This window comes from Parasteatoda tepidariorum, chromosome 10 (genome assembly GCF_043381705.1).
Source record: "Parasteatoda tepidariorum isolate YZ-2023 chromosome 10, CAS_Ptep_4.0, whole genome shotgun sequence".
Lineage (NCBI taxonomy): Eukaryota > Metazoa > Arthropoda > Arachnida > Araneae > Theridiidae > Parasteatoda > Parasteatoda tepidariorum.
Window position 1 is genome coordinate 83434183 of NC_092213.1, and position 8360 is coordinate 83442542.

Here is an 8360-nt window from a genome sequence, read left to right on the forward strand (position 1 = left end):
ATACACTAGAGGGCTCCAGCCCCTGCTCGCTGCCGCTCGCCAACCCCCTGCTACCAAAAATGTAACTGCTACGCAATTACATTTCTGTATATTTCACAAAATTAAAATCGCTCTCCTGGAGATTAGCTGGCAATTTTTTTGCACCAACATCACATAGAGAGAATATGATAGGATTGTAATATGTCAGAAGTCCTTGTTATCAGCATTATAAACTTATATAAAGCAATTTTAATGCAAACAATAATATAAACTTATATGAAGCGAGGAAGCAATATTATTTAACAAATTACTATAGGGCATTAGCCGGAGATTAATCTCCGTATTCGAAGCACACGTGGCAGAGCCTAACTCGGGTTGACTATATTTGAGGGTGCGAATTGATTCTCGCCAAGTTGTAATCGCGGTTGATCACCAAGCTGGGCGATGCTGAAACCCAATCGTGATTCTGATTGGTTTAGATTTTAGCGTTATTTTTAAATGTTCAACGGTACATGTGATTTCAGACGTCCGTTAGTTCTAAGTTGGATACCGGCTGGTAAGGTTACTTTTTCTTCTGGTCAATAAGATCGAAGGTATGTGGCCAGTCATAAAAGGGACTTTATAAAAAACGCCAGTCCGGTACCACAGACGCTATTTTCGATTCGTATTTCGCCGAATTTATTGGCGATGGAGGTACACAGATTTTATTCATGATAAATTTAGACAGTATTTAACTGCTATTAGAGAATTCGGTGCACCTAAATCTGAGGATATTCAAGCTTAAAGAAGAAGTGAGACATTTCTTTCCTTTTCTTTCTGTGCTTACTCCATTAATTTTTGTTTCGATTCAAAATGCATTTTCTTGGGTTTATTAATTTTGCTCATATCGGGTTTATTGCAATTTTATAAAGTTTTGGCCGATGTTTTGTTGAAATTTTCCAATGTTTTATTGAAATATCATTATATCTTGGCAGCGAATCCTGTTACCACGGTGTTCCGCGCAAACAGGAATGGCGCCAAACGAAAGTCGCCAATTTCGCCAAGGGGCACCCTCAAGTACATTTTTACCCCTACTAACTCAAATCATTGCTGATCTTATAGGATGCCGGACGCTCCCTATATGGTGCTTCATCTCCCCCCCCCCAGTAATTTAAATTTTTATATAATGAAAAAAAAGAAAAACCTAATGAATGAAAAAACTTTAAAATATGGCAAACAAATTAAAACATGTAATATTAATAAGTTGATGTTGAGTAATATTTCCAAAGCAAAACCCATTGCAAGTAATTGCCCAATTAACTACAATACTGTCAACTGAAAAAATATTTTAGTTTCAATCAGGCAAAAAGCAAACTATGTAATAAAAGCATATGTAACTGAAATTCGACAAATTAAATTAAGCAATTTAATGTCTATGTCATACTGAATACGAATAAAAAAACAAATGTAAAATTAAATAATTATGCTATCAATGATCAATAAACATTTTTGTCTGAATTGTTATAAAAAAATAAGGTGAAAACAACAAAATTAAAAATTATTTACAATAGATCTCTGAATATTCACAAAACCTAGCTATGTACATTTTTCATTGATTTTTCTTTTCACATCAATTCAATTAATTCAAATCAGACAAGTCTTGTTGAATATTGTTTTGTGTCCAATAAATTTAAATTGCTTGTATTTTTAAAATATCTTATTTTACGTTGCCATTTCAGAATTAATTTATTATCCAAAACACTCTAAAAATTTAAAAAATAGTAATTTCTAACAACTTTCAACTGTCAACAATCGTAAGTGTGTAGTACTTCCTTTAGAATTTTGACAAACAATGATAAAAACGGAAAGGATCGGTTGACCTTCGCGTACATTGTACTACGTTTTATCGCTGAATCTCGAAAGCTGTAAGATGACCTTTACCAAGATAAACAGCAGACTAACAAAGGCTATCTGTTAAAGTGCGGAATCGAGCTCTTTACACAATTTACCTAAGAAATGTGCAGAATAAGAGTTTTGCATATTGCTAAACAGTTCCAAAGTTTGTTTCCTTCATTCTATTAACTAATTGTTCGATTTTATTTATTGACTTGATTCCTTAGATATTGAAAAATAAATAAATAAAAATATTTTGTTAATCGTTCGATTCTTTAAATAATAGTTTTTAAAGTGGTTGATACTATCAACTAATGTGTTGATTGTTTGATTTTATTTTATTTTATAACCGTCGTTGAAGAAATTTAGGTTTTACGACTACTAATATTCAACTCCGTAGCCTTGTAATTTTGAACCTAATCCAGAAGATCAGGAAACTTCTGGATCAATTATTGGGAGAAATTTGCCTTCGTGGAGGACTTTTTGATGGAACTATGACCACGAGAACCAGCCATGGTTGGTTTGACGGCAAGGGGACTCTAACCCATGATCCATCTACCACTGAAGATATTTCACGTCAGCACTGTGGTAGAAGCAAGCCGGATGCGGAATTCGTATCGACCAGCCATCGCCGGGATTTAAACCCGGTTCACCTCATTGGAAGGCGAAGGCACTATCCCCTGCGCCATCGTTGCACTGATTGTTTGGTTGTTGTACCAAGATTTTTTCGATAGTGAAAAATGAATAAATAATCTTAAGTAAGTAACGAGAAATAAGCAAAAAACCTAAAAGAGCACAGAAACGTGGTCTGTTGTTCATCATTTTTTCACTCTAACTAATATCAAACAAATTATTAAGATTGTTTGTAGAATATTTAGGGAAATTGAGAATAGGCACCATTTTTTGGCTGTTTAACGGAATTTATCTGCACATTGGCTAGATAATCTGCAAAATAACTTATATCTACACTTAGTTACATGCGCGCAAATAAAGTTCAGTGACATCAAATTTTTATGAATTACTCTGTACTCCGTTTCCGTCCACTTTGAGAATCTTAAAATCAAAATTAATTTATTAAAGAGAAGAGTTATAGCTGAGTATAGAATTCGTTAGTTCATATGAAATTCAAGTATTAGACAGCGGAATTATAGTTTTATGCATGCAAAGTGTTATACTACTTGCGTTAATGTGCAATAATATAATGTGAATATTTTCTTACTCGTAATTTTTTGAAGTATAAGTATTACGAACCAACAGTAGTATGAAATAATGAAACGAAGTAGCATTAATTTAATAAATTTTTACCCTCTATATTTTTTACTTTATCCGAAAAATAGGATAGAAGATTGGACATATTACAAATTAATAAGATATATCAATTATAATTTATAAATAATAAGAAAGAGGAAGAAATTTTGCTCCGTAGAATTTCATTAAAATCTGTAATTTAAAGCATCGCTTTAACAAAACGTTTGTTAGATTTACAACTAAAGTGTTTTCAATTTGTCTCAATTGCCACCACTTATGTTCCTTAAGAACAAATGAATGTTTTGTTTTTCAAGGATATACTGCTTAGATTATATCGTAATTATATAGCTTGATCTCAACTCGCAGTTTTTTTGAAGTAACAGTACGGAAAGCGTTTCGGAGTAACAGTACGGGTAACTTAAGTAACGGCACGATGCATAATGACTTTCTTAGCAATTGTTTCGAATGTATAATTTGGATATAAGTTGAGATAGTATTATGAAATCCCTTAAACCTCTTTTAGTCTAAGAAATAATAATAGTAAAACACATTCAGACCCGCAGAACTTTATCAAAAACTGCAAATTTAAATCCTAACAAACCCAGTCGTTTCAGAGTAACAGTGCGGGTAATTTAAGTAGTGGTAAGATGTAACAATACCTTTTTAGCAATTTCTGCGAATGTATATTTCAGATAAAAGTTGAGACCTAATATATTATTAAATTCCCTATACCCCTTTCAGTCTAAAAAATAATAATAGTAAAACACATTTAGACCGACAGAGCTTTATCAAAAACTGCAAATTTAAATCCTAACAAGCCTAGCCGTTTCGGAGTAACAGTGCGGGTAATTTAAGTAGTGGTAAGATGTAACAATACTATTTTAGCAATTTCTGCGAATGTATATTTCAGATAAAAGTTGAGACCTAATATATTATTAAATTCCCTATACCCCTTTCAGTCTAAAAAATAATAATAGTAAAACACATTTAGACCGGCAGAGCTTTATCAAAAACTGCAAATTTAAATCCTAACAAGCCTAGCCGTTTCGGAGTAACAGTGCGGGTAATTTAAGTAGTGGTAAGATGTANTACTATCAAACTCATAAATGGACCAATCAGAGGTTAGCGCTGATTTCCAGCTGACGGCGTCCTGTCCTAAGAAACCAGGCCTTTAGACCCGCAGAACTTTATCAAAAACTGCAAATTTAAATCCTAACAAACCCAGTTGTTTCAGAGTAACATGCGGGTAACTTAAATAACGGTAAGATGTAACAATACTTTTTCAGTAATTTCTTGGAATGTATATTTCAGATAAAAGTTGAGACCTAGTATATTATTAAATTCCTTATACCCCTTTTAGTCTAAAAATTAATAATAGTAAAACAAATTTAGACCGGCAGAGCTTTATCAAAAACTGCAAATTTAAATCCTAACAAGCCTAACCGTTTCGGAATAACAGTGCGGGTAACTTAAGTAGCGGTAAGATTTACATCTTACCGCTACTTAACCAATACTTTTTTAGCAATTTCTACGAATGTGTATTTTAGATAAAAGTTGAGATCTAGTATATTATTAAATTCCTTAAATCGCCTTATATCAAACAAAATAATAATAATAGAAAAGCAAATTTTGATCGGCAGAATTTTATCAAAAACTTCAATTTAAAGCCTAACAAAACATTACTTTAAACTTCCAACCAAAATATTTTAATTTGACTCAATTGCCACTGAGGAGAATTTTAAATTGGAAGTTCGTAATTTCAGTTGGAGAAACTCACACATCGTAAAATCATTAAATCTTTTGCAACTCGTAGGGAGTGCTAGAAACGCTGTCTTCATTAGAAAGGGGGGAGAGACTCCCGAATTCCGGTAATTCAGACGCCACTGTGTTTCTCTTGACGAAGTAGGGGCGATCATGCATGTAAATGTTGGAAGATTCGAAGGGATGGACGGGGGGGTTAACCCTCAGGAGAGCCCTTCCTCTACCCCCCTCTACCGTCTCTAATGAGGTGGAACAATTAATTAAGGATTTAATTGAAAGCCTTTTCCAATTCACCTGCAATTTACCTCCCGGGATAAATTCTGAAATGAAGATCTTTTCATTCCTTTTTAGAATTTTCGAAAACAAGTATCCGTGTTCCTTAGATACTGATACCATTCCCGAAGTTTTGCTAATAATTTTTTTTTTACCCTTGAGGTAAAGATTCATTTATTTTCTTTTGGAATTATTTGGCTCCGAATTCATTCGCCAACACAACATTTGCTACAAGAGTCGAGTAAGAGAGGGTTTGAAATTTTATTGTTATTTAAAGGCAAAAGTGTATTTTAAAATGTTTTGTACTTGTTTCTATTACGTTTATGGTCAGGTAGTTCAGATAAATACTTCATTTAAGTTGGGTGTCATAAAAATGCAATGAAAAATTTTGTTAAAAGTTTGATACGTTGAGAAGATTAAGAATTATACAGCAACACGTGGCTGAAAGTGCCTTTTGTAACGCCGCTAGGTGGTGCTCTGCATCCCACAAGTGTAATGCTATTGTGCACCTAGCAGCGCTGCCTGGGTGTTGTTAGGTTCTTAGAAGAATGAAGAATGTGTTACAACATTTTATTCTTAAGCACTGTTTGGTGTTGAATTACCGTTTGGCGAGATTGTATTGCACCAGCCATCTTTCATCATAATGTAACCTTTTGAACTACTTGTTCTTGTTGATTGAATTGTTAAGAGCGTATGGTCGCTCTCTAATGCAAGTTCATGCGTGAACTAATTAATTACATTTGCTAAATAAATATTTGTTAATTATTATATACAGCCCATTACCTTCAATTTTAACTACTGAGCTATCACGGGACCGTACAAGCACAATCAAGGCTAGCACAATCACTTTACAGGATGGCTACAAAATACTGTTACAGATATCGAAACATTTTGTTGTACAGATGTTAAATAAAATATGATAAATACGCAAATATGATGAACACTATTAATGGACGTTTACCTTAAATTGTGTTTTATTCGAATTGGATACCATCTTTATCGATTTCTAAAGATAATGTCTTACGTCATTGTCCGATGGTAGCACAAATCATTTAAAGAGGTGATTTGTCCCATTCACGCTATAACGAAGCTCTGAGGGAATCCAAGCGTCTGTGCTACTTAGCATTAACTTAATCTAATAAGAAGACTCTAGAATACTTCGAACAACACAATAGTCTACTAAAGGAGTTAGTTCTGGTGAGAAAGGGGGACAATCTTCTTTGCTTAGTAAATTTCAGACAATTAACATGGAGCCAAGCCTGTGTTGTTTTGGCCCATTGTGACGGTGCAGAATCTTACTCAAATATCCAATCTTTTTTGGGTTACAATTTGTCAGCATGCAGCAATAAATGTGTAGCCAATATCTCATTTTTGTAATATTCAGCACCGATTTTTATCAATCCCTTAAGGCTGGGACACACCTGTCATGCAGCGTTCCGATCCGACTCATACCCGATTTTCTTTAAAAAGTGTGACCGGTGCGGNTGATTATCAAAGAAATTTGTATGGCAAGTTACCACACGCCTATGGTAGCCATAGAGATCTGCATGGCATTTATATGGCACAACACAATAAGCCTATGGCTACCATAGAAATTTGTGAGGCAGTATACCATAGGCTTATGGTAACCATAGAGACCTGTATGGCATTTACATGGCAATCGCTTATGGAAATGCATCATACACATGTGGCAAATGTATTGGAGCATACCTTACTTTTATGGTATTCTTAAGTTAAAATGCCAAACAGTTATGGGAAAGTAACATATACACATGGCAAATTTATGGAAACACACCATACATACTTATTCATATGGTAAATGTACTATAGATGTATGGTAATCAGATGTATCATAAATGTACGGGGAGTGGTAATACTGTAAAAAAGTTTTGCGTTTCAAGAATGGTGGACACTGTCACTAAAGTTGATTCGAACCAAAGACAGTCCCTGCGTAGTGTCGGTGCAAAGTAGATGCAACCATTTTCGGTTTTCAGTAACACAGATATATAATTACATCAATGCACATAAGAGTCAATTTAGTCATTTTTGCAATATAATATAAAGCACGAATCATTAATTTAGGATGCATAAATACACTAATTATGGGAACAAAGTTAGATTGAAAAATTTTTTATACGCGTAGTACACGCAGAACATTAATTCTAATTCAAAGTAAGCTTAACAGAACCGAAGCGGTTAGAAATTATGCATTTATATAAAATAATTCCAATTGCTTGCTGAGACTGAAAAGCTAAAATATAAATATCCTTATTACACAGCTAAATATATAAAAATATATTTTAACGGTGAATGTTTGTTTCAGTATTGCATACGAACATTGAACACAACACCAATCAATTGTCAACTTATATTCAAATGAAAACAATCTACAGACGATATCTGAAGTTCGCCAACGTTAACGTATTAGAAAACGATTATATTTAACATCCAATGTGAATGCGCGTGAGCTTGGTTTGTACCTGGCTTAAGCAATAAAATGAAGTTTTAGATTTATTTGCACCCTTTAAATTGTATATGAAAGCTCTATTTGGTGTTAACTTAAAGTGCTTAAGCGCACCAGTTTTCTTTAGTTGCATTTAGCTCAGTTAGTTGTATTATATTTTCACTGTGGCGGATAAGACACATTTCATCAAAGCATAATGATCCCCATTTGTGCTAGAGAACCGAATTCTCCCTAACAGCTTTTCTTTTTTAGTGAATATAGCATTTANATATTTTAAAGGTGAATTTTTGTTTCAGTATTGTAACGAATATTGAACACAACAACAATCAATCGTCAACTTATATTCATATGAATATTAAAAACTAAATTAGAAATATCATTATTATGCAACTAAGAATATAAATACATATTTTAAACGTGAATTTTTGTTTCAGTATTGTATACGAACATTGAACACAACAACAATCAATCGTCAACTTATATTCAAATGAAAACAATCTACAGACGATATCTGAAATTCGCCAACGTTAACGTATTGGAAAACGAAAATATTTAATGCCTAATGTGAATACGCGTGAGCTTGGTGTGCACCTGGCTCAAGCAATAAAATAAAGTTTTATAATTATTTGCACCCTTTAAATTGTATATGAAAGCTCTATTTGGTGTTAACTTAGAGTGCTTAAGCGCACCAGTTTTATTTAGTTGCATTTAGCTCAGTTAGTTGTATTATATTTTTACTGTGGATGATGAGACATATTTTATC